The 27842-nt window shown below is 42.3% G+C and overlaps 1 long non-coding RNA gene across 1 annotated transcript in view; it reads left to right on the top strand.

The window, feature by feature from the left end:
- Window positions 1-17447: 17447 nt before the first annotated feature.
- The window catches only part of LOC113255214 (uncharacterized), an 84752-nt gene continuing 74357 nt past the window's right edge, over window positions 17448-27842 (top strand). The window contains exon 1 of the long non-coding RNA XR_003316209.4: window positions 17448-17924. This is a non-coding gene — a long non-coding RNA (uncharacterized LOC113255214). The remainder of the gene's footprint in view (window positions 17925-27842) is intronic.

Genomic DNA, 27842 nt, shown 5'->3' with positions numbered 1-27842 from the left:
ACAGTCTTTCCTTGGCATTTGAAAATTTCAAGCTAAGGATGTCTGTCCTTGCTCCTGTGACACACTCTTCAACTTGGGTAGTTCAGCAAAATCCAAAAGATAAGATTTGAACACGTCTATCTCTTCATGTCATCACACAGGGAAGCTAAATTGCTGGGCAATGATAGAAGGACAGCCCGTTTCTCACTAAACTGCAAATTGGTTTGGCAAATCTTTAGCTGGTAATCGCCGAGTCTCACTCCTTTAGAACACTACGTCTTGAAAACTGATTGCGTGTTTCTTCAATTTACAATGCAGATCTGTTTAAAAAAAATTCTAAGAGTTTCAAAGTACCAAGTCCCTTTTTAAACCTCTGCGTCTTTTGAGAAACTGACTCATAGTATAAATATGAATGTAAGACATTAACCTGGATCATTATAACCGAGGGCTACGGGTAAATTAGAAAATTGCTCATTAGGTAATAAACAGAGAGAAAGAGAGAGAAAGTCTGATAGTTTTTGTTTTAGTCATTCAAGTAAAGGGGGAAATTCTACTAAAAAAACCCGAGTAATTTTAGTTTTCTTTAAATTATCTTGAAATTTCAAGTGAAAGTTTATAAATAGAGGGAAAGCATTACTGGGCAGGTAATTTCAGTAGCTCTTTTTTTTTTTTTTAAGTTTTTATTTATTTATTTGAGAGACACAGAAAGAGTAGGAGGTGGGGGAGGGCCGGAGGGAGAGGGACAAGCAGACTCCCTACTGAGCAGGCGGCCCAACGCCTGGCTTGATCCCAGGACCCAGAGATCCGGACCCAAGCCAAAGTCAGATGCTTAACTGACTGACCCACCCAGGCGCCCTCAGTAACTACTTTTAAATAAAAGCAAAAAGCATAGCTAAATGTATTGCCTAAAAATTGGGCAGTAAGATATGTAAAGAACCTGTGTGGTTAAAGCCTTTTCTTAGGGAAATAAGTGGTTTAGGGTCCATGTGTTTCTCCAAGAGTTCAGTTTACTTCATCAAATCCCTTAAACTTTAGATAAGTTTTGTAGGTAAATACTTCCCACCTGAATACTTGGTCAAAAGGAGCATTTTATGGTATTTATGGATTGTCAACCTACTTAAAAATAATGTATGTTCCTAAAAATATTATACGAACAATATTAAAGAAAAATTTGAAAGGAGAGTTAACTCGGGAGTATCACTCTCCTAGCATATTTTTTCACTTTGTATTACCTTTCAATTGTTATCCACGTACATGCGTATCCTTACGTACCTAAAATCATTTTATGTATTGTTTTGTCGTCCACATTTTCATTTAGGATATCTGTAATGGCTGTTATCTTTATTATTTGAGAATATTCAGATAACACAAGGAAAACAAATGGGACGTTTGAGACTCACGATGTGCTAAGCATGCCTAACTACGTAAGGAGCAGATGGAGAGCTACAGACAAAACTCACTGGATGTATCGGGCATGCAGAGAATGAGGAAGCAAGCAGCTCTGTAGAAGTAGAATTCATAAGATATGTTAGATATAGGTAGAAAGTAAATCAGTAACCTGTAAGACATGTTGAAAATAGAACGGAATATATAATGGAACAAACGAGAGTTACTTTTAGACAAAGAAGGAATAGAAAGATCAAGTCCTGTTGTTTGATCGCTTCTGCGTTGACAGCTGTGTCGCCCCTAAATTGGCATCCGTTGGTGATATCCTTTATAGGCCCACTATGGACCCACCTCTGCTCAGCCCAAGAAAGGCAAATAAAACCCAAAGTAGTTCAGCAGCCTATTTGGCAAGTTTCAGCTATTGGCCAGCTGTACTTGCCCCTGAATCTCTGAGAGGGCAAGAGTACATCTCTGGCCTTACCTTAGTTTGGGTCCTTGTAACCACAGTAGTAGCTAAGGCAGCTCATACACGAGAGAGGGAAAGAGAGAGAAAGAGAGGACGTAAGATCAGTGTGTAACTAGGATTCAGGTAGTATGGTCCTCCCACCCTACTGATTTCTTATCCCAAGTGTGTTAACCCAACTCACGTTGTTGCCCTTAGTATCTTGCCATGTGTTGAAGTCAATTTAATATATTGGGCAATAGGAGCATGTTGATGTGGTTTGTGAGTCTTTCTGTTCCGTGACCCTGAGGGAGCCTGCTTGGTGGTATACTTAGAGTCTACCGTATAACAAGATCACTGAGATTTTAAAAGTACTTAGTCTCCAAAAGGAAAGGATTAGGACTCTGCTTTTCTCTCTGGCAAATGATGAACGGACTTGTGGACCGGAAGAAAAGCTGATTGTGCAGCAATAAGGGTCTTGAGCCAGCATGGTATCCATAGGTTTTAAAGTCAGTATCTGTTGAATGCATGAACGAATGTGTGCCAGGAGTTGGGGCTGGCACAGGAGCCAGGCAGCCTGAAGGCAGGGGAAACAGGAGGAGCCATTCGGGTTTGAAACTGTGTTTAAAGGGGGGGGAGTTCATTGAGTTACATGGGACTGTATCTGACACGTATTTGTACGCCATTTGTGCCAGACATCCCTGGCTCTATGAGCCAAAAGAGCCGACCAAATATTCTTCTGGTGAAGAGAATACGGAGACGAGAAAGTGGGAAGAGCTGTGCATGCCAGAAGCTGTATCTTCAAAAAACAAAATGCCTCCATTCAAGTTGTCATTTACTTTAAATACTTCAGGACAGACAGTGTGAACTGTGTGTGATTTGCTGATTTAAATGAGATCCTGGGGTAGATTGAACATCTGAAGTGTCTTCCAATCAGGGATTCATACTCCAGGGGTAGTAATTTAGCATTTGAAAGTCCTAATTGGAAATTCATATCCTGAGGCTGTTACTTCAAGCCCATTTCAACTAGATCAGCCATCGAGGGTTCATTAATTGTTATACAGAAATGTTAGAAATAATTTATTGGAGAGATAACGGTCATTTGATTTATGTGCACTGGGTAGAAATATATATATTTGCATGAATAGAATATAAGAAAATCTGGTAGGTCCAGAAGACTAATACCTCTTAGTGTGGCATTCTTGGTTTAGAGCTCCAATTTAGTCCTACGTCCTGTCATTTGATGTGGGATTCTGTCACGTAATCCAAACAGAGTATTAGCTGAATCGTGCCACTAGACTATCACCACATCTGCACCAGGTCAGCCGGGTAGTTTGTGTGCCTAAGGGATGGGAAGATGAGACCTCAGCTCATTAAAAGAACAGATTATGGGACTCTTTTGGACCTGCTTCCTGATAAATGTTTGCACGTGTACCATAATGTGGCCCGGTACTTGCTGTCATTATAACGTACTGTCCAGAACTGCAAAGGGCCTGAGACTTTACCCTAACTCACAAGCTACCCAGTTAACCTGCCTCAGTTTCATGGATGCTGGAAGAAGATGTGAGACTCTTACTTCGGAGATGAACAGTTTATCACTCACAGCATAAGCAGCAGCCAGAGTGTCAGCTTTTTTGAACTGGTTCCTGGAGCCCCAATCCTTACACGGTCATAAGAGGGCTAGCTGTTGGCTACACAGGGAGTCGTTGTGTTACAGTAAATGACACCTGAGTTTAGGGAAACTGAATCTTTTATAAAGGGAAGTAAGTTCTGGAGAGAGACGCTACCTCTTTTTCCCCAAACTATTCCCAGGTTCACAAGACTATTGTACAAACATGTCTGGAAATGTAGTCCAGGGCCAAGGGCAGTCAATGGCTTGCTCCTAAGACACGTAAAATGTGAGAAATCCATGACGAATTGGCGCCCGACGCATAAACCCTAGAGCCAAGGAGTGGAGGAGGAGTCCTTTTGTCTTCACCATCTCAAATTATTGGAGGCCTTCAATAATCAACAGAGAGGCCATGAAAACTATGAACAGCTAAAGGGTCCCAGGCCCTCAGTGGTCCCTGTGCAAAGCCAGCTGAAGTCTCCCATTTGAAGTGGTGGGAATACTTGGCTGGGGACTTTCTGTCTTGCCCCCCTGCCCACTTGCACACATCTCCTAACAGTGTAGCAGATACGGTTATGAGATTCAGAGTCCGTTTTCCTTTTTCGAAGAAAGCTGCAGGTCCAAGGGTAGGCTGTCCGTCAAGCTGCCCGTGTTCTAGGAGATCCATCAGTGAGTAAGAAGGCCAGCCCCTAAGGACTAGACTTCTACCCTGTGTGTACCAAATTTTCTGGATTCTGTTTGGTAAACACAGATAAAAACATCTGATTATGTCACTGGCATTAAAAAGTTGTTACTGAAGGGGATAAAAAGTATGAAAGGGGGCTTAGGAACTGTAGTGCACGGAGAGTGAACAGAAGAGTAAGAGCTGGGTGGGGTGGATGGGGAAAGGGTGTTGCAGAGGAACTAACAAGCAAAACAAAAGCCTTTCTTGTCGTCTTGTGAATCCTCATGCCCCGAAGCAGAGGTGCCTTTGAAGCTATGGGTGCTGTAAGAGACAGCAACCATACTGCAGGGGTGCTGTTGCATGGTCTCATTTTTTAAAGCTTACTTTAGAGATTCACCTCTCTAAGGACTGGATCCTTGGAAGCCACAAGCCAGGCATCCGGGGAAGCTATGGGTTTCTAGATACTCAGTACCTGGCCTTGTTAGAAGCCTGAGGGAGAGGAACATTCCACCAAAGCATGACTGAGATGAAGACTTTGAGACCCGATAGAGTAGCAGATCAGTGTTAACACACCCAGTCAAGAGGAAACAAATGGCTTCTCCACCTGCCCCATTAACCACAAGTCCCCAGGCCAACCCAGGGGTAAACGAGAAGAGAGAGAGGGGCTCCCTTGAACACTAGAAGCAGCTGCAAATTGAACCATTAATCTTTGTGCGAGTCGTAGAGGAAAACCAGGTCTCTGGCTGATGGGCTTCGCACTAGGAAAGTTGTTCTGGTTAGCAGGGTGGCTGTCTCCTGGGGGAGCTCTGGGGATGGGTTTGGGGCATGGCAAGTGCCCTGGCAGCGCCCAAGCATTTTATTAGACTCATAAAGGAGAGGGGAATGTGCCTTCTTCACCACACTTCCCCGGAATTTGCAAATAGTTTCAGCGTCAGTGATTTGATTGTTTTTCTCAGAGGCACCCTATGAGAAGGGACCTACTTCTGCCATGAGAACATTCTTCGTGTTGAACCCTAGGGAAGGGATTGGGAGTTCTGTCACAGAAAAGGTGACATGTCACACCGTCTGCGGGCTGCTGCTCCCGGACCATGGTCTGCCTGGGTTGGAAAGCACATTGCTTCCCCTCTCTCAGGGCTAAGGTCACAGCGCACACTGTATGAGCGGCTGCTGAATAGGGGGTCGTAGTTGGGGGCCTCAAGGCATCCCACAGATGGCTCTGCCTCTTTGGAGTTGAAAGAACTTTCTGGGGTCTGAGGTTTATCTCAGAAGGTACTTGGTACATAATAATCTCTAACAATTACCACCTGCTCTAGGTCACAGGTACTGTTCCACATGCTTTATCCGTATTCAATCACGTTAAGTCTTCAAAACCTCTCAGCTTGTTGTTGAACAGTGACTGAGGCAGATTGGAAGTTAGCTGCCCAAGGTCACTCAGCTAGTTAAGAGTAGAACTAGCCTTTGAACTGGGCAGTGAGCTCTTCATCTGCTGACATACTACTTCTCATGGTGCACACTCCGTTGATACACTGTATGTGACCCGGGCAGTCACAGAGCCCTGCTCTTGGGAAGGGCCCCATACTTGGTTTATGCTCTGCTGTGGTGGTCTTGAAATTCTTGATGTTTTTTGGAAGGGGGGCCTACATTTCATTTTGTGCTGAGCTCTGCAAATTACGTATGTAGTCTGGATGGCCAGACTTAACCCGATTCATCTGTCTGGCTAGGGAGTAGGCTCTCTCTTCCTCCCCTCCCTCACTATCCTTGTGTCACCTTGGTGCCCCTCCCTCTGTGGGTGTGGGAGTTTCATTTCTCGTGGCCTCTCTGGCTTACCATGGAGGGTTGGCTGACATGGAAAGAGCTGAGGGCTGTGACCGCACAATCCAGATCTGGCCAGGCAGCAGAATGTCCAGATACACACGGAACTTCTTGAGGAGACCTATGTGCCCTTTAGAGTGACTCAAAGTGACAGTGTTGCCACAGCCATGAGGATTTGTGTGGCCATTTAGGAAGGTGTCAGTACTGTTCTGGGGGTGGCTGGGTAGGGACATTATTTTGGAAATAAAGAGAGATATGAATGGATGTTGAGGTTTTGAGACCCCAAATCTGCAGGGAGTAAAGGTCCGTCTAACGAAGTGGCAGGTGCAGAAAGGGGACAGAAAAGGACAAAAATTTTCTCCTTATTTGTCCCTAGAGCCATACTCTTTATTTATTTAGTGAAGCTCTTTCTGGTCTTCTTGGATGTTGAAACATAAATTGCTCTATTTCTCAGGATGTAACTGTCTGGGGTGCCTTCTTTAGGCAGGATTTTTGAGTGAAATGTCGAGGCCGGTTTAGATTTCACAGTGCCCGATATCAAATTCCTGGTCAGTGTGTGAGGATCGTGGCCCCTTGGTGAGTCCCACAGCTCACACACAGGTGCGAGTGAGAGCAGAAGCGGAACTTGGTGGAACAGAAATCGGGAGCAGACAGGACTGAGTACACCCGCACAGCCTGGGGTGCTCGTCGGAGGGGTGAGGGGCTGGAATCTGGGGGGTGCTGTGTTTGCCCCAAGGTGTTGTCTTTTCCTAAATTCACAAAAAGGAAAGGAATGGGTTGTCTCAGTTGTGAGACCATCCTTCACCTTGGATTCTACCATAGGATTTCTTTAATTTAAAGAAATAGACGTCTATTTTTTTCTGATTTTAAAGGTAAAAGTCTGTGTAAAAACTTGGAAAGTATGAAAAAGAGTCAAGAAAAATTATTTATAATCCTATAACTTAGTGATGATCATGGTTTCTCTCTCTTTTTTAGGGATGGTTTCTTTGTAAAGGAGTCAAGTCTTCTGCGGCCCTTAAAGAATGACTCTATATGGATTTCGTGTGCTCACTAGTCCCCTGTGTGTGTGAACAGTCCTTAAAGGGTGGACGGCTTTGTGAGGGGCTCCCTGTAAAAACTATGTGTGTCTCTTCCAACTAGATTGTTACGGTTGCTTATGGAATATCTTTTCCTTCTCTTTATTGTGGTGGAAGAAGATGTTTATGCATTAAATTCCGTCTGATTGAAATTGAGAACTGACTTGGCTAAAAATCCACCTTTTAGGAGGGGACTTATATTATTAAAGTGCTCGGATGATTTAACTGCCTAAGCAGAACCTCTTGTGCCAGGAACCTTTCTGTGTTTGTCGAAGTTAAATTGGTGTGGATTGTTGAGAGTTTCCTGTGCTGTTCTTATGAAAGGGTCCTGTTTGGATAAAGATCTCACAGAACTATCTTGGAGTGGCCAGAGTGTCAGTGTTACTGGGAGAAGTAATTTTCATATGGCATGTTTTTTCTCTCTTTAGTTAAAAAAAATCATTAAAGCCCTTTGTGTTTGTAGGATTTGAAAGACTAGTGGACTCACAGTTAACTTGAGAGTTAAATTATAACTTAGTACTTTCTGTGTAAAGACTCAGTTTAGGGGCGCCTGGGTGGCTTAGTCAGTTAAGTGTCCAACTCTTGGTTTCAGCTCACATTATGATCTCAAGACCATGAAATCGAGCCCTGGTGTCAGGCTCCATGCTGGGTGTGGAGCCCACTTAAGATTCTCTCTTTCCTCCCTCTGCCCCTACCCCCACCTCTCCCTCTCCCTCCCTCCCTCTCTCAAAAAGATTTAGTTTCAAAAGAAAAAGAAAGGGAAAAGATCAATGTCCAAACTGGGTGGGGGAGATTCTTTCTCACACATCTACATCTGCTCTTCCTACTTTCGTCTAATATCCCTTTAAAGAGAATCATTTGTTGTGTGAACCTAAATGAAACGATTATTTGCTTTTCTGTTTAGAGTCTTAAAAGTTCCATTCGGGCGCCTGGGTGGCTCAGTCGTTAAGCGTCTGCCTTCGGCCTAGCGTCCTGGGATCAAGGCCCGCATCGGGCTCCCAGCTGAGGGGGAAGCCTGCTTCTCCCTCTCCCTTTCCCCTGCTTGTGTTCCCTCTCTCGCTGTGTCTCTGTCTGTCAAATAAATAAAATCTTAAAAAAAAAAAAAGTTCTGCCTAGTTCATCCAATTTAATTCAGCCAGCATTACAGGCACCTACCTGATGGGGCTGAGGAGAGGAAAATCAAAAGTGTGCCCTCCATCCCCCAGGAGTGTAACTCCTGGTACCTGGCTGGGCAAATGGAATCTTACTCCTACTCATAAATGATACGCTGATTGCTCTAATCACAAAACTGTTACATTTCCATGACAGGGACAATAATATTAAGGCGTCTGATTTCCCTCACACGATTCTGCAAGGGCTGGAGCCGCCCCGGACGCCCCGTTGTTCCTCACCGCGGGTGTATGGTTGCATCATCTCAGGATCACTGGGGAGGCACCTTGAGGTCTTCTTTGTTATTTGGGGTTTTTGGAAGTCATCCCAAGGGCCTTGATCAGGATGGGCCTCAGGAACGTCTAGGTCGGAGTCCTCCCTCGCTCTCACTTCCCCTGGAATTTCCCCAGAATCGTGAGAGGACTTGGAGGCCAGTGGTTGTTGATCACCCCTCTGGGATGATGCGTATCTGGGTCTGTCTGTGCAGACAGAGAGAGAGAGTGTGCAGCGGACTGCCTGGGGCCAAATCTCCTGCTGGGCCACTGGAGACTTCCACAAAGAGAAGGCCAGGTGGCCCTGGCTGTGGTTCTAGGTTTTGGGTGTTTTTTGACCCTTTCAGTTTCTCTGTCTGATGTTGGCCACTAAATTGTTACAGGACAGAAGCTAGACCTCTTTGGACGGGCTTCGTGTTGCTTACTATCCCTTTGTGTGAAAGCTGCTAATTCTAGGCAGAAAAGAAACACGAACCTGGTAACTTGCCCCCGTTTAGATAATGTGGAACGTTCACGTGGATTTGGTACCTAGGCCTTTCCAGTTGGAGACGTATGCCCTGGAGATTCTTCCAGTAGCTCTCATCACTCCTAGGTCTTCTGTAACATAATCAGTGTGTATCAGAAATGTTGCACAGGAGAACTTATTTTTGTCCGAAGCAATTTAATTTTTATAGGAAACAGAAATGTTGTTTCCTTTAAAAAAAAAAAAAAAGCTCAAGTCGCGCATTGTTTTCTGACAAAAGCCACGAGTCTCCATTTTACCTTCTAGATTAAATCTTTCAGAGAACTTCTGTATTCACTAAAAATTAGGTTAACAATTATCCATAAAAATGAAGCTGTATCTACTAATTATGTGTCTTTGTAAAACCAAACCCGAAGAGGTCTTTTAAATGCCACATTTGCATCTTGAAAAGAGGCTATTATTTATGTGCTTTTTTTTCCCTTTGGCCCTCTGCTCTTTGACAGACCATTTTGCTGTGATTGGTAGCATTTTCCTCTCAGGTTCATTTTCAAATGTTAATCATTAGTCATTCCTCATGACCTCTCCATGCAGCCTCCCAGAATATAGGGTTCTTAAGGGCTGCCTACTCCAACAATAGTGGGGAGGGGCTCTGAGGGTTACAAGTGACTTGGGGTCACGTCCTGAGTCCAAAAAAGTGGAAAGGTTAGTCTAGTGGTCACCGGCCCCAGGCCCTGGGAAAGGTAGGCCTCTCCAGGCCTTGGAAATTGAGAAGGAAGCATGTCCATGTGCAGCCCTGGCTGTGCTTAGTGAGACAGGCCTCGCAGGTTCCCAGAAACCCCTTTGATTTGCTGCCCATTCCACATGATGTTTAGTAATAAACAGAGTTCAATGACCAGTCTAGACAAACAAATCATGGCCCTGGCAAATCCTTGTGTTCTGATGACATGTTATGTCTCTGCGATGCAGAGAGGAAGCAGCCAGCTTTGAAACGAAGGCAGTGCCTTTGTGAGCTAACAGCAGAGAGAGAGAGAGGCTGAGAGGGATTCAGACAACAGACCGCGCTCTGGCCAAATTAGAAGGTATTCCCTGCTTTGTGGTTTGTGAGTTTTCTGCTCTGTCTTCCTCCAGGCATTAGGAAGCTGCCCTGAACTTGAGTGAAATGCGAGAGGTTTAAATATTAATATTTCTGGAGCCCTCAGGGTAGACTCAACCACCTGCTTCCCCCGTAGCAGCTGTCCTACACAGTTTTCATTGGAGAGACACCATCTTTCCCTTTAACAGAGTATTTCATCAAAGTTGGATTTTAATTGAGTCAGGAAGCCTTCCAAGACACTTCATTTTCATGTTCCCTGGCTAGCTTTATCCGTCATTTGGAGGTGAAGAGAAATCTCAGAACTTCCTCATTTAACGTGTTCTTTCTTCTTCCACCTTGTCAATGAAAGTATGGTACCAAACCTTGGCAAGTTCGTGCGTTATCAGCATATAGCAAACAGTGAAATCTCATTTCTGTTGGGACTAAGATAGGAAAGATGCTAGGAAAGGACTAAGCTCGCTGAATTCTCTGTAAAATAATCCTGGGTGAAAATAGCAGTTTTTTTTTTTTTTAAATTTGAACATGTGCTTCTCATAAATACAGTCCAGGATGATAAACTGTGTATATATACAACAAAGAATGCTTAGAAAATGCGGTTGGTAGTATTCTTCTATGAATGTATTTGGGCTGCTTTCATTTAGAAATAATTCATTTTCAGTATTTATCAGGGGAGGTTCTTTTACAATTATTTAAATACATTTTTCTTTGCCTGCATTGAATTGTTTACGCAGTGTTAATGGTTCTTCACAAATATTTACTAAATCACTCTGTAAACTGTTCTCTAGATTAGACCAGAAGGTTCAAGACTCTGCCTAACTCCCTTCTTTTAGTCTCCAGCCTTTTAAGGTAATCTCTCTGCTGGTATCTGTGCAATTAACTGAGAGCATTTTAATAACAGAGAATAATAATTGCTGTTTGCCTATCATTGAGAGGAATTTCCCCCCATACATTCATTTTTAGGGAGACTAGATCGTCATGTAGCACACAGCGATGCTGATAAACACTTTAATTACTTACTGCCTGAGAGATTTTGGTGGATGAGGAACAAGAATTTGCACTTTTGCTCATATTTTGTGGAGAATTAAGTAAGAGTCTTAAATCCCTACAATTGCTGAGAATGTGGGAATTTCTGGAGAGAAGGTGTTTTATAGATAGTCGTAAATCTATAAAAAATATTCACGTGTGCATCAAACTATGCTGAGATGAACAAATGATCAGGGAATAAAAACAAAAGCCGACCTTTTTGCTACTCTTTTCGGGGAAAGGGTTTTGTCGTGGACATAAATTCCTCTACAGAGCAATCTGGGAAAAAGAAAGTGTGTTCATTCCCACTACCTGAGTTTAGTAGAATGTTATTTCTATATGTGTTTTTTCTTACATGACCAGTTCTATAAATTTTAATTTTAATTGCAATATGAAAGAATTATACCTCAACGTACCCTAACATTTACCCTGGTCTAAATTCGAACTTACAAATTTTTAATAAAGTAATGCCTGTGTTAATTAGATTTCAGGATTCAAGAACTGTATTAAATAAACTCAATTAATATGTATGTATAAATGCACTTGGGATACTAGGTCTGCGATTCACAGAATGGAAACATATGAGCCATTTCTCAGTTACTGCCAAGATTCACCAGTTCAAACTATTTGAAATTCAAGGAGTTCTTTGCCATCCTTCATCTGGGAAAGTAAATGTGACTTAGGGTAGCTTAAGAATTCAGTGAGACAGAAATTCACCTGTCTCATCGCATTAGTTAATTCACTTTTGCACTCATTCACCAAATGAGGGCCTACTAGGTGCCACCCTTCCCTACTAGGTGTTAGGATTACAGGTTTTCCCTTGCCTCAGGAAAGTAGAGCGTTCCTATGGAACTTTTCATGAGCCAAGGGTGGTTTAAAGTAAGAAGCCATTATCATTAATTTATATGGGAAACTTTCTGAGTGTGACCCCCAAAAATAACCATGCTTAGGCTTTTCTGATACCTTAGGACCCATCTTGCTACCAGATGCACAAAATAAATTGGGATAAAGCACAGGTGTTGACAGACATAGCTCAAAGGTATGGCAGCTCGAGGCCCAGACACTCAGTGTGGTTCCCCAGCAAGGAGCACGGGGGCGCCACTCTTGCTTCTTGGGGCGCACGCTGCCTCTATGCAGACTCGCTGCATGACAAATGCTAAAATGCTATTTTCGATTTTCACCTTTTTTCATAAAAGCAAAAATCCTCCTCTGATTTCTTTCTTTCTTTTTTTTTTTTTTGTGAAAACATGTCCTCTTTCGTAAAAGCAAAGTGATGTAACATGAACTTCCGAAAGTGGAGATCCCTGTAGAGTGGCGAGCAAAGGCAGGCCAGCTCCTGCTCTCATGTGGTGGATGTTGGGGAGAATTGACGTGATCAGATAGGCATTTCGAAATGCTCAGCCTCATTTACTTTGAAATTTTAAAGATAATTATAATATTCAAGTAAACTACTGGAACAGAACCTTAGAATACCTGGAAAATTTAAAAGGTGACATGCATTCACTGATAGGACTATGGCTTAAATTGCCAAGAAGCTTTCTAATACTGTTATATTTATATTATTTTGTGCCAGAGAAGTTTGAAAAGAATACCACAGTGATTAGGTGGCAATATCTGTGCTCCCTGCCCTCTTCCCCCCTTTCTGGATTTATTTTGCTCTGCTGAAGGCTAAACTTTCTGCTGGCTTAATTTTTTAAATTTAAATTCAGTTAATTAACATAGAGTGTATTATTTGTTTTGGAGGTAGAGGTCAGTGATTCATCAGTCTTATATAACACCCAGGGCTCATTACATCACGTGCCCTCCTTCATGCCCATCACCCACTTACCCCATCCCCCGACCCCCTCGCCTCCAGCAACCCTCACTTTTTTTCCTATGATTAAGTCTCTTATGGTTTGTCTCCCTCTCTGACTTCATCTTGTTTTATTTTTTCCTCTCTTCCCCTATGATCCTGTGTTTTGTTTCTTAAATTCCACCATGAGTGAGATCATATAATTGTATTTTTCTGATTGACTTATGTCGCTTTTCTGCTGGCTTAATAGTTGGGTAATCGGTAAAAAATTCACCCCCAAAATGGGTAAAAATAATGGGTAAAAATTCACGGTCAAACTTAATCTCTATTGCTACATCCTATTCTCCTTGGGCCCTGAAAATCTAGTCTTGCCAACTCAAGGGAAATAGTCCAGTTAGCAATGGCCCAGTCATTTCCTGCCTAGATCCAGTCATGAGCAGACTTCTGCCCCCTCCCTGGTTCTGGGGTCTGCATCTAAGTTCAGGGGAGGTGCTGGTGGTGCTTGCAGAATGTGTTAGGGAAATCCTCTGGCTCTGGCTGGCACTCTATGAGATGTTCTTGGCCTTACGGGTTTTTTCTTTTGGTTGTTTTTTTTTTTTTTTTGGTGTGTATTTTTTTAAGATTTTATTTGTGTGTGTGAGAGAGAGCAAGCGAGCGAGTGCGAGCCGGGAGGGGCTGCCCTGAGCGCAGAGCCCCACCCACATGGGCTCAGTCCCACCACCGAGACATCATGACCTGAGCTGAAATGAAGAGTCAGACGCTTAACCCACTAAGCCACGTAGGCGCCCTGGCCCTATGGTCTTTAAGGTCTATTGGACTTCAATCCCTCCTAGATTCTGCAGTTATGTCCACAGGGCTTCTCCCTGCTAGCCCTCGACTCCTAACACCATTCCATACTCTGTATCCACCGTGCTCCAACCAGGAGATGCCTTCTGATGTGTTGGCCCTTCCTCTGCTTTGCCTTGCCTTGGCTTGGGGCTGGGACTCCTCACAGACACATCACTGGCTCTTTCAGCTTTACCCCCTGAGGCATTGATAGATGAGCTTCCTTTAGAGAAAACTTGCCCTACTGGGGTTTCAAGCACAGGCTCTCTACTCTGGAATACCCTGAAGGGTATTTAGGCACATGGGCAGGGCTTGGGACAGAGCTTGGAGCAGGTGTGAGGCAGGGCGTGTGGGTGGGGTGTGGGGGTGGGGCCTGGGGCAGGTGTGGGGCAGGGCACGTGGGCAGGGCATGTGGGCAGCGTGGGTGGAAGGGGCTTGGGACAGGTGTGGGGCAGGGCATGTGAGTGGTGCTTGGGGCAGGTATGGGGCAGGGTGTGGGGGCAGGGTGTGGGGGCAGGGCACGTGGGCAGAGGGTGGGGCAGGTGTGGGGTGGGGCAGAATAGACCAGCAGTGAACAGCACTCTACTCCCACCCAGAAAGATTTTTAATCTCCACCCTTTCCAGTGGAGAGAAAAATCCCCCCCAACTATAATTTATGGATAAGCTTTATATACAGGTTACTTAGGACTCTAGTACTTGATTTTTTAAAAAAGATTTTATTTATTTATTTAAAGATTTTATTTATTTATTTATTTATTTATTTATTTATTTATTTATTTATTTAGAGAGCAAGTACTGGGGAGGACAGGGAGAGAGAGAAGAGAATGTTAAGGAGACTGTGCTGAGTGCGGGGCTTGACCTCACCTACATAACTATATATATTAAAAAGAGAGACAGAGAGGGAGAGGCTGGAGGAAACGCAGAGGGAGAAGGGAGAGAACTGAGTCGGAGGCTTAACCAGCTGAGCCACCCAGATGCCCCTCTAGCACTTGATATTTAAAACCAAGTTTTTGAACCTCAGAAAATCTTTTATCTGTTCAAAAGCCTGGTTTCTGCAAGTCAGAAGGGTCTTTGTTTTCAAGACTAGTCTTTATTAGAAGTTTAAAAAATTGATACTAAAAAAAAATTAAATTTAGAAATGTGGTTGGTTCATTCTCACTGTATTTTGATCTGTCATGAGGTGGTAGATACCAGTCTCAAATTCAGTTTTTTTTTTTAAGTTTATTTATTTATTTATTTTAGTAATCTCTATACCCAGTGTGGGGCTTGAACTCATGACCTTGAGATCAAGAGTCACAGACTCGTCCAACTGAGCCAGCCAGGTACCCTTCAAATTTAGCTTTAATGGAGGAAAAATGGGGGAGGCAGGTGGGGAAGGTTGTAAGGGCAGGAAAATGAAAGGCGTATTGACTGGAAGAATTTACTGAGAACAAAATCCCTTCAGAAAGTGTTTCAAAAAATGTCATCTCTGTGTTAACTTAAGAATTGGAGCTACCTTGTGGAACGTCAGGTTTTCTTTACTCAGGGCAGAGCACACTCTTCAAAAACCTCAGTGGTGTGCCATTTTTCTTCTGCTTACAACTTCCTTAGCAAGGTCTTTATTAAGGCCAGTTCTGTATCTGCCCCAAATTTATGACCTAATTTGCGCTGAAAACTATTTTTGTTTCTGCTTTCTATGCCTCCATGGTAGTGTTTAAATTTGCTAAGTGTGAAATCTCACCCCAAAGCCTTTTCTTGAAAGTGATTCCAAACATCGAGGAGTGGATGATTTAAGCTGCTCTTCAAAAATCATTACGCAAAATGCAGTATGAAATGAGACGTGAACTGGCAGTCACAAAGGTGGGAGCATAATGCTGGGATGCGTTTGTAAAAATGTGATGGCTTATTCAAATGATACGACCATTACCAGATCACCACTGGGAGTCAAACAGAACAAGCTGTCTAGTAGCTTCATTGTAAGGAAAAGCTAGATAGTAATATAGGTCTGCAACATGCCCAGTACACAGAAGGTGTTCAAAAGTCTAGGTTGAAGGGCACCTGGGTGGCTCATTCGGTTCAGCATCTGCCTTCAGCTTGGGTCATGATCCCAGGATCCTGGGATGGAGCCCCACATTGGTCTCCCTGCTCCATGGGGAGTCTGCTTCTCCATCTTTCTCCCTCTGCCTTTCCCCCTGCTTGTGCTCACGTGCTCTCTCTCTGAAGTAAATACATAAAATCTTAAAAATAGAAAGTGTGGATTGACTGTCCAGCTTCTCAGAGGCCAATCAGCAAAGCCTACGAGATGAGCTGAGCTGCCAGACCACCCACCCACTTCATTTTCCTGGGAAGAAACTGGAGGCACGCTGACTCTTCAGCATAAGGAAGGAGATGGGGTGTTAATTCTTGTGCCGTGAGACTGGGTGTCAGTAGAGCTCTGGTGCCTAGAGAATTTGTTGTTGATTATTAGAAAGTCTTGCTCACCCCATCATGTGGGGCCAAGTTTTAATGAAATCTCAAAGGATCCTACCCTTTCCCACTTATATCAATCAGGGAGGGAGAATGACAAAGTACAAAATCAGGGAAGGTCTGGGCCCTCCACACTTGCTGCCTCTTTCAGTGAGAAACAATGTAGTAGAACAAACACTGGCCCTGAATTCAAATCCTACCTCTGTTGTGTCCTACCTGACCCTGAAGAAGTAACTTCACCTCCTTGAACTTTAGTAGACATATCTGATGAAAGGTAGGCTTGTGAAGATAAGAAGGATTAATATGTCAAGTACCCATGAATCAAAGTTATAGTTTGTGTTTTAAATGTTTTTAAAACATTTTTAAGATTTTATTTATTTGACAGAGCGCTCGAGGTCAGGCATGGGGGGCGGGGAGTGGGGGTGGCTGCAGGGGGAGGGGCAGAGGGAGAGGGAGAAGCAGGCTCCCCAGTGAGCGGGGAGTTTGATGTCTGTCTCGGGGCTTGACCCCAGGACCCTTGGATCATAACCTGAGCCGAAGGCAGATGTTTAACTGACTGAGCCACCCAGGCACCCCTAGTTTGTGTTTTAAATAGCATTTTTTTTTTACATTTTCCAAATATATATAATAATATAATCATATTGAATATGTTCTTTCAAACTATAAGCCCCCTCCCATATTTGTGAGTTGCTATCTTCCATTGATAGTCACTGAATTGGACTTTTTAAATTGACCCTTGTGCTCATCTGGAACATACACTGCAGAACATTATAACATAATCAATCTGAATGTCATTACCATTCATTATCCCTAAAAGCATTTATGAGACAGCTACGTGCTTGGGGCACTGTCTAGATGGATCAACAGCCCTTGATTTCTGGCACCTTGCAAGCCAAGACGGTTCTGCAATAATCAGGCTTGGAGGCTCGAAAATGGAAAGACTGGCAAGACTGGGTCACAATGATGGCATTTTCAAAGCACACAAGCAGAGGGAAGGACTACCTGGGGTCATATGGCCTGTAGTGAGTAACGCAGAGGAATCTGAATGGGGTGTAAAGACTGGAAGAGGTTAGTTAGTCTGGAAAAGCTCAAAAGTGGAGACTGGGTTTTGGGAGCTGCTTCAGAGAAGGAAAGGATGCAGAGGGGATTGGTCCAGCCAGTTAGGGATAAATCCAGATTGGGGTACAATGGCCAGATAAATCATGTGACTTCAAAGATTAGGGGAGCTCTGGGGTCTCCTGATCCTACCAATGAATGAAATACTCCGTACCCATTGTGTCCTGGCTTAGAGCTACAAGAGCAATTTCTGCTTTCCAGGAGCTACTCCTCTAGGATCTGGTGTTTCAGGGTAAATGCAGGACAGTGTGTTGCGAGTATTTGGGAGGAAGTGACTAGTTCAATGGGGGGAGGGGCACTTGCTTGGCGGAAGGGTTCACAGAGATCATGACATTCTACAGATGAGGAAATTGAGGGCCAGAGAGAAAAAAAACAAATTGTTCAAGAACACACAACAGAGAAGTAACAGAGTTGAGATGACAACCCAAGCCCTCTGCCCTGTGCTATGACTCATTCCTGGCCATTTTCCTAATAGCTGTTTCTCTGCCTGAGGAAAGTGAGGAATCACATGAGGCTGAAGGAGTCATGGAACAGAAAGGGAGATGGTCTTGCGTTTCCTGATAAAAAAACTTTGAGACTGGGGCTCAGTTTACCGTGCAAGAGACCTGTATGGGGGGGGGGGGATTCCTAAGAGGAAGCTAAGAATGAAGACCGCACAGTGGGGAGTTGAGATTTCAAATGCTAATGACATCATTTGACCTCTAAAGTTCTACCCATGGATTTTTGCTTCATCCAGTTTGAGTTATGAGGTGTGACCCAAGGATCTTCCCCGCTGCAGGTAAGCCAGTGCTCTGAGCGTGGCTCTTCCAGGTCTGTGTTGTGGGCTTACGGAAAGGACACTGTAGTACGTTAGCAGGACGCCCATGAAGACTGTAGGTGTAGAGGTGGGGAAGAATGCTTGGCAAGCTGCTGAGGAGTGTGAGAAGTGGGAGAATTTGATGGATAAGTGGGTGGATAGATGAAAGGATGACTCTCCTCTCACCGTAAGGCTCTCAGTCGTACAGTTGCTGCTGAAGTGCAGGGTGATGAGGGTGTCCGAGAGCCGGATTTTGGGGAGACTAGAGAAGCTCTCTAATGTCCTGTCTAATCTTTCTCTTCCCAAGTCATGTTTAACTTGAGTGGCTCTATCTGGACCCACTGAGTGATGAAAAACTTGGAAAGCTCTAAGCAGTGGGGACAAAAGCAGTCATTTGAATGTGGTTTTTGAGGACTTGCAGGCTACCAGGGGTAGCTTTAAAAACCTTTCCCTTTAGGAAAACTTGAAAAGACTATTTCACCAGAGCAGGAAAACACCCACCCTGTGGTTTTAGGGTTTGATGTTCAAATTGTATGGCAGCTAAAGATTCAGAGAGTGAATTAGCTGGAGTTAGGCTGCTCATAAATGCTAGTCAAGTCATTAGATGATGAGATGAAGATTCTAAAACCCTCCAACTCAATTTCCTTCATTTATGATATTCTCATTGAGTAAGTGTGACTCTAAGAAAGCAGCTTGAGACAATGTTGAAAACATGGGGGTGGGGGGAACAGAAGAAAGAAACAAGATCTGAGAGTGATTGTAGTTAACCTAATACATGTAATTTGGGATTCTAGTCAAAGAGATTCACAGCCCGTTGGGTCCCCTCATATTTCCCTGATACGCTAAAATAATCTGATTTCCTAGTTTCAGAATGGGAAATTGAGTGAAATATAAGAAACGCATATGGTTAGAGGAACAGGGATGTGGCTGAGTGTAAGCCGACTGCCCCGCTGACAGCTGGAAAGAGAAACCAAGTGACTCTTGAGGCACAGGTTGGGTATGAAATAGTTGGAAGAGCCAGACTGAAGAACATGGTTTTAGAAGGTGGCTTCATTAGACGTCACGGTAGGAAAAAATTTGCTCTGATTTTTTTCTGAAAGACACAAGATGCTTTATTTGTTTAGTATAACAGATGCTTTTAATTAATTTCAGTAGTTTTATTATCTCATTTCCTGGGTGACCTAGCAGCAGAGCGTGAGTAAGAGAACAGGATGGCATTTCTAAGAAAAGCATTATGCATGTCCTGGTGAGGTGAGCTCTAGGGAAAGGAATGCCTGGAACCACTTTCTTGAGACCATAACCATGATCAGTCGGAGAGAGAAGTCAACGAGTCTGTAAGTCAAGGGACCTCTCTTGTTTAGTCTAAGGGAAACTTAATTTCCAGTTTCGCCAGTGTGCTAATGACACGGGGAGGGAAGAGTCAGTAATTCCAGCACCAGTGAGCTGCTTCTTTGGACCTGAGTAGGAAATTCCATTATATTGACGAGCTTTGGAGCAAGCGACTCCTGAATAATTAACTTGGCATTCTCCTCCTTTTCTATTATTGTGAACTACGTGAAAGTGAAGATAGGAAAGGAAAAGCAAATGGTCAAAACTAAAAAGATAGCAACCTCAGGAATGACCACAGCAAGGCAAAATAAAACAGCAGTGAGGTACCATTCCACAGCCACCGGATGGGCAAACATCAAAAGGCCTGCTAAAACCATCTATGCTCGAGGATTTAAGAAAACAGAACTCATACTCATTGTTGGTGGAGGGCAGGTTTTGTGCTATTACTTTGTAGAAAGAATTGGTAATTCCCAGTACAGTTGGGAGATAACTCTCCTCTATGAATCAGTTATTTCACTTCTAAGTATTTACTCTAAGACTTTCTCATAAATGCTCAAGGAGCACTGTCTGTAATGGCAAAAACGTAGAAATGATCCAAACCTCTATTGATGAGAGTGGGGGTTTGACTGGTTGCAGCCTCCTGGGTTAAATCCAGCTACCTGTCTGTTTCTGCTTAGTTGGCAAATAGTTTTTACATTTTTAGAAGCTTAAAAATATCTGTGACACATAATGTTTTATATCATGTAAAAATTTTATGAAATGTGAATGTTAGTGCCCATAGTAAAGTTATACAGTAACACAGCCATGTTCATTCATGGAAGCATTATACTGTGGGGCCTCTACATGATTCCAACGTATGCTGAAGTTTGAGGATAACGGAATAGTGTACAGTAGTTAAGATCAGTGAATTAGAACTACATATTAACATGGCAAAAACTTAAAGGGAAAAAAACCCACAAAAGGATATGTATAGTATGATACTGCTTGGCACATTAAAATGTAGTAAATGTGGTTTATACATACATATATAAGTAGCAAAAGTTCTACAACATGCATAATTACGGAATGATGATTACCTCTAAAAAAGGGGGGAGAATGAAGGAGGGATTAGATTTTAGCTATATAATATTTTATTCCTTAAAAATAGAGAGACCTGAATTAAATATGGCAAATCTTAATTCCATTAAATACAAGCAGTGAGTATGCGATGTGATAGTTTTTATATGCTTGAAAATTTAAAGCCACACTTTCTCTTTAAAAAAATTAGGAATATAAAGAATAATATTGAATAACTAGATATTTAAAGTGATCACCCACCACCTGAAGATAATTAATTAATAACATTTTGGTATTTTTCTTTTTACTACTCTTTTTTGTCTACGCATGATAGAAAGACTTTTTGTTTTATGACAGTTACAGTTTTATATTCTTTTACTTCATATTTAATATTGGCTCTTAGGAATTTTCCATGTAGTTATTCTAATTTGTATAATAACCACATTTACTCCATATATGTGTAACACTTTTTCTGATTTAAAAACAAATATTTTATTTAGTTTAGAGAGAGAGAGAGCACAGCGTGAAGGGGGAGGGGCAGAAAGGGAAGTGGGGAGAGAGAGGGAATCTTTCAAGAAGACTCCATGCCCAGTGTGGAGCCCAATGTGGGGCTCAATCTCATGACCCTGAGATGATGACCTGAGCTGAAATCAAGAGCTGGACGCTTAACCAACTGAGCCACCCAGGTGCCCTAACACTTTTTCTGATTTTTAACATACATTTGCTATAAAAATTTGGAAAATTAAGTATAAAGAAAAGGAAATCTGTTATCACAGCATTTTGATGCAGTAATATTTTGTGTAATTTCTCCAGTCTTGATTGTTGTTTTGCAACTTTAATTTTTTACTTAACTGTGTACTGTGAGAATTTGGTGTGATATTAGTATTCTACAACGTGATTTTAAATGGCTCCATGTTATTCTATTACATATGGATTAAGGAATGCAAATGTTCATTTAACCTGTCTCCCTTTCTTACTCTCTGTCCACATTCGCTTGTATGAGATAGAAAACGGAATTATCTGTTGCTGATCTTTATGGGACCAGGGAGGGAGGAGCAGGTGCTGGGGAATGTTGAAGGAAAGTCTCCTGAGCTCGGAGGAGGGGGCAGGAAGAGCAGTTACTCTGGATTCTCACCTCAAATGGGCTCTACCTGAGTTGAAAGAGTCTGCTTATAATCTTTCACCTCTACCTCTGGATTGCTGGTGTGTGAGTGGCTGACTGGCAGAGCAAACTTTTTGGGGATAATGTACTATATGGTTCTCACCTTCTATATTAAGGAGATGAGTAATAACTGTTAGGCGCAAATAGAAAATAATCAAACCACAAAGCCTTATATTAAAAAAAAATGCTTTCAAGGGCATTTTTTTACTCTAACTTGTTTGTTTTATATAACTGAGCAGCCCAAGAGCATGTCTTACTTTTCTTCACCTTATGTGGCAAACTCTCTTTTAATGATTCTGAAATGTACGTTTGTTCATATTTTAACATCCCTGGAACTGGGATGGGTCACACAATTCCTGGTATCTTGATATCACTTTCAACTATGGTTCCCATTTTAACATCACGGAAATCAGGATGTGACTTACAATCTATGACTTCCTAGATTCAATAGGATATTATATTTTAAAGATGTGGTTTTCAATCTTGTCTACACATTAGAATCATCTGGAGCACTTTAAAACTATATAAAAGATGCCTGGTCCTCACCCCAGATGGTCTATGAAATTTGCTGGAGTGGGGGCCTACACATCTGTATTAAAAAAGCTCCCCAGAGTTGGAACCATTGTCATAGACTTTAATGGAGTTAAGAATAATATATCATCATCACAACTGAAGACCAAGTAAGGGTGATTCTTAATTAAATTTCTAGAAGAGTTGGTTTCCAACTTTTAGAGAAGTTCAGTTACATATTCAAGTGCTAGAAGAATTGGAAAGAAGAATTCAAAGAATTGGCTTGGAATCGAACGAGGGATCCTGGTTCTAGCATTCTTAGTTTTATGGCCTTGAGCAGACGAGTTAGCCTCTCCCACCCTTGGTTTCTTTGTAAAATAACAACATACCTACTTCACTGAGTGGTTGTGAGGATTATACAGTGTAATGTACTAAAATGCCTACCACATTGTAGGACTCATTGTAAGTACCTGTAAATGGAGGTTTTCTTGCAAATACTGTTAATTTAAATTGAAAGTAGATTTCTTAAGATTGGATGAATAAAGAAATGGAGCTTTGTGTGATTTATTTAAATCTTTTGAATGAATTCCTAAAGTTAGGGTCGCCAACTCATTTAACATAGTAAAAATAGAAAGCAACAAAAGTTTAAAAGTCAATGTCAGCTTACTTTCTCATTTTTTGTAAAACAATTAAAGGAATTGAGTTGAAAGAACTTATACCAACAAACAAATTTATATATCCAACACAATTCTAAAATCACCTAGCTACACTTGTAGAAAAGGGACCCCTTTTCAGGAGAGCCAATAATCACAAATGGTAATATGAAATGTGATAAATTCACTTGATAGTAGCAACATGGCCTTTCTTTCCTGTGTGGCGCTTGGTAAATCATGTGCTTTACCTTGCATTAAAGTCAATTTCTATATGTATCATAACAATTTCCTGTGTTTGTTGAAGAGATACATAACAGTGGAGGCTTTTTCCACTATGAGAAAAAATATTTTCCAGCTGCATTGCATTTCTGGAAATGGAATCAACCGTAACCACTGGCACCAAATATTTAGCAGTCTGGACGCTGGTGGAGAGAAGAAGGGAGGAGTTTGCACTGCTCTCAAATCACTTTTGCCACAGGGTGGATATTATAATGTGATATATCTGTGCTCTGAATAGTCGAGCTTGTGGGGAAGGCTAACATTGTCAGCGCTCAGTGTCAAACCACAGCCTGGAATTATCGTGCCCACCAGGGCCTTTATCTTGGATGCATGGGGGAAGCTCTTTTCCATGGATAGCCAACGCTTGATGATCTGCTTGTGTGGATAACCCACTTTATGGATTATTCACAGAAATTCTGAGGCCAAGCCTGGATCCTTTTCTCCGAACTGTCTTACGACCCACGAGGATTCTCCAAACCGCCTTCTCCATTCAGTTGGTGTGTGCTGAGGAAATCGGTTATAATGCCTCCATGCGAGCATTTATTGAATGCCTATCATGTGCCAAACTTTTCATTAGATCCAATCTTTACACAACTTTGTGACATAAGTGGTATCATCTTATTTTCCAGAGGAGGGAACAAAGATTTAGAGTTCAAGATACTTGTCTAAGGTGACATGCACATTTCAAAGCTGAGTATGAGTTCTAGGTTAACCACTGCCTTTGAAAACGTGAGCCATGGAAGATTCTCTGTGAGTGTGAGGAATCTGAAATGACTTCCACTAAGTTAGCCTGCCAAATTTACACCAATCCCCCCCCAATTTAAAAAAAAAATAAACTCTACCCCCAACATGGGGCTCAAACTCACAGTCCAGAGATCAAGAGTTGTATGCTCTTCTGACTGAACCAGCCAGGCACCCCTAAACCAATCTCCTTTTATTTATTTTTAATTTTTAAAAAAGATTTTATTTATTTATTTGAGAGAGAAAGAATGAGAGAGTGAGCATGAGAGGGGGGAGGGTCAGAGGGAGAAAGCAGACTCAGCAGGGAGCCCAATGCAGTTGGATCCTGGGACTCCAGGATCATGACCTGAGCCAAAGGCAGACGCTTAACCAACTGAGCCACCCAGGTGCCCCCAGGATCCTTTCATATATATATATATATATATATGTATAGATATAAAACCCTAAAGCTCTCAACACTTGGGAGGGCAAGAAAGTGAATAAAATTCAAGCTGTAACATAATATCATGTTATCCAGGTTTAAAAAATAAAATCAGTTGAGGGGCGCCTGGGTGGCACAGCGGTTAAGCGTCTGCCTTCGGCTCAGGGCGTGATCCCGGCGTTATGGGATCGAGCCCCACATCTGGCTCTTCCACTAGGAGCCTGCTTCTTCCTCTCCCACTCCCCCTGCTTGTGTTCTCTCTCTCGCTGACTGTCTCTATCTGTGTTAAATAAATAAATAAATAAAATCTTAAAAAAAATAAATAAAAAAAAATAAAATCAGTTGAACAAAGACGGTTAAAGTGCTTACTGCTAGATAATTATTCTTTTAGGGCAGATTATAAATGTAGGTATTTTTTTCAATATATTTTTTGCCTGATGGAGAGCAATTTCCACATTCTTTCCAGATGATTCCTTTGTTAATATTTCTGCTGAAAGCCTTGTTACCTTTGCTCTGTCCTACTGTACATCATCGTTTCCATAGCAACTAGATAGACTGAGGAGGGGGTAGCAACTGGCTCTTGAGAGAATGAAAATGTAATGGAAAGTTCCACCTGAAATAACAGCATGCAAATCACTTCAGCATATGATAAACAACAAAGAAAGTGATGCTTTTTTGGGGAGACAGCTTATTTGGTTTTTGGAATGTGCTCATTTTTCTGACAGCTTCTCTTTCTTGTGCTATCTTTCTTGCCTTATTTTTTCTGTTTTTGAGACCAAAATAAAATCATTAAAAAACAAAAATTCAACCTGACATTGCATGTGACTCAATGGCAGATGTAGCGATTTGTGTTCCAGAGAGAGTTCTGGAGCAGAACATTTATAAAGGCTTTTAATTCTGAAATGAATTTGATTCTTGATGAAGCTACCTTTAGTTGCCAGGATATAGCTGAAGTGTGAGATACTTCTTTGAAGTGAGATTTCCCCCAACCATTTTGCTACCAAGGACTTCTGCTATTATTTTTGCTTACATCTTTCGAGAAGATTTTTAACATACTCAAAAAATTGAAAATATTTGATTTTGAACTATATGTTCTTAGAGAGATAAAAGATTTCCTTTTTGGAATATTGAAAATAGTTTTCAAAATTGAGATCCCCTAAAACAAAATCATTGCTGAAATACTGTGTTGAGATGGCCAGAATAGAGTGGACAATACAGATATTTATTTTATATGCAGAAATTGTGGGGCTGTTTTAAGCATCCCTTCCTTGTACAACACGAAGCATACTATAAACACTTTTTATATTTGCAGGAGTAAATAAAAATACAGAAACGATGTTCTTATAAGATTGGGGGAGATGTCTGTATCATTTCACTTGGAGGCCAGATAAAGTCATTCTTCACAGCTGTCTCTTGCCATTATTAGTGGGTATTGCTTTTCGACATCTTTCCCTAGATTTTCAATCAATCAAGGACCATAGAGTACATTTTTAAAACCCTGGAGAGGTAGTGATTAAGCACTATAATGCCTCCTTTTATGCAGGTATGTAGTGTGCCTGTCCTATGTCAGCTGAATGAATTCTCTCAAGCTTCACCCTTCTCTTCGAGGATCTTCACACACACCTTCCCCTGGGATCACGCTTGCATGGGGAGCCCCATTCATAAAGCCCAGTGCCTTCATTTCAAAGTTGCTCATTTATATTTTGCTCTGTTTCATTAAATAATGAAATCAGTAGCTGGAAGATCCCCAGGTGAGGTCCTCTGGCCACCTGCTTCAGAATAACTTGTATCTGCTAAAAAAAAAAAAAAAAAAAAAAAAAGCAGCCCCAAATCCAGACCTACTGATCCATTTCAGGGGGTGAGATGTATAATCTGAATTTTGAATAGGCTCCCTGTTATTTGTTTATTTTTTTGACACTCAATAAAGCCCTCCACTGAGGAAGATTCAGGGTAGGGGACTGTCCCCTTAAAAAGCTATCAAGACCTCATAGGCAGGAGCAGCCCTAATACCTACTCTTCTCTTGGTCCCTGTACCAACCCCTCCCTAGCCCCTGAACATGACCCCATCATCTGCCTTCTCACCAGGCCCTAAACCCTTCAGTTTACTCCTTGTAATATTTTCCTTAATTCTTTTGCAAAATATAGATTAGGAATGATGTCATTTGCAAAATACGGATTAGGAATGTGTGGGTAAGTACAGCTGAAGTGAGGGAGCTGGAAAGTTGTGTATTTTTGTTCCAAGAGCTCTGCCCTCATAGGAGGACCTTGATTGCACTGGCTCTTCCCGGGGAGTGGGGGTGCAGGATGAAGGGGTTGGAGTACAGTAGCCACGGATATTCCGCACAGGGCCTTATCTGAAAACATCTGCATTTAGTGAGATGGATACTTATCTTGATATGATTTGGGGGCAGCATGGTTATCTAATAATTTGGTTTAAGACCAAATGAATCCTAGCTTGCACTTCCTGAGAGGAAAACAAATTGTGGCTGCAGGAAAGTGACCCAGAAACACTGATAGAAATGTGGAGAACTCTATTTGGGTTTTAAAAAGTATATATTCATTAATAATCCAGCAGTGGACGGTTTTGAGCTAGCTTAAGAGAGTCTTTGATTCCAATTTAACCAACTGACATATCTGAGGTAATATGAGAGGAGTAGAGGGAGTAACGTCCCATTTAGCCCTGGAATGAAGTTCTAAACTGAAGCCTGTGTCTTGGAATCACAGGTGAGCTGTATCATCTACAGAGTTCCTTATGGTCTGGGGATGTAGAAAAGTCACATGAGTTTGGGATACGGATGGACAGTAGCTATCTTTATTTCCTTCAGGCTGGCCCTGGATTTCCCGGGCTTGGTGCCCAGCAGAATACTGACCGAGGCACCATGCCCTCCTTTAGGTTTGAAAATTGGTAAAAGTTCTTTCTTCACCCCTCTGAGATCCTAATCATCTTGTGTCACTATTGAAATTGCTCTGGAAAATTCAGGGTCTCTAATAAGTGTTGGGTGGGGCAGCACTTTTCCCGCCTAAGCACAGGGAGTAGTAGGTTCTCTGCTAGACTATTTGGCATCTAGCTGAGATCAGACCTTGCGGGAAGGGGAAACAACAGGGAAATCGTTACTGGGATAGAGGGGTTGGTAAAGCCTGGGGATGTAGCCTGGTCTGGGGAGAAGCAGAGGTAATAGGAGGGCCGTAGGCTTCTGTAAATGGGGGAGGGCATGTGGAAAATTTAAGGAAAAATGAGGGCACAAAATGATAGCAGTCATCCTGTCATTTGCAAATAATTTATAGCTTTCATAGCCACGAGTTCTTTTGATCCTCCAAGAGCACTCAGGATTGAAGGGTGGTTGCTATCCGCATTTTACAGACAAAGGTAATGAACCACAGAAAAGTCGTGACGTGCTCAAGCCCATCTGGGCCTAGGACAGAGGTCTTTTGTCCCTTCTTCCACTCTTCTATTTCTTTCATTAGTCTATACCACTGACTAATAGACTAAGAGTCACCCCATCTAATTCTGCCTACGTCATGATTTTGTCTAGGGTCAGCCTGAGCAGGGAATAAGTGATCAATGATGGAGGCATGGCGAGGAGACTGGACTCTTCCCCGAGGTTGACTTGTACTAAATGGATGCCCGTGACCAATGGTGTTTCTTTAGGCTAAACTGCATAATGCGTCTCTAATGTGGTAAAAGAAGATCACCCAACTCACTTTTAACTGATGAAGCTGAAACCAGATCTCTAGAGGTGAAAGCCTGT

The sequence above is a fragment of the Ursus arctos genome, unplaced genomic scaffold (assembly GCF_023065955.2).
Source record: "Ursus arctos isolate Adak ecotype North America unplaced genomic scaffold, UrsArc2.0 scaffold_5, whole genome shotgun sequence".
In the NCBI taxonomy this organism is placed as follows: domain Eukaryota; kingdom Metazoa; phylum Chordata; class Mammalia; order Carnivora; family Ursidae; genus Ursus; species Ursus arctos.
Note: the sequence above shows the minus strand (reverse complement) of the source record. Positions and strands in the feature narration are given on the sequence as shown.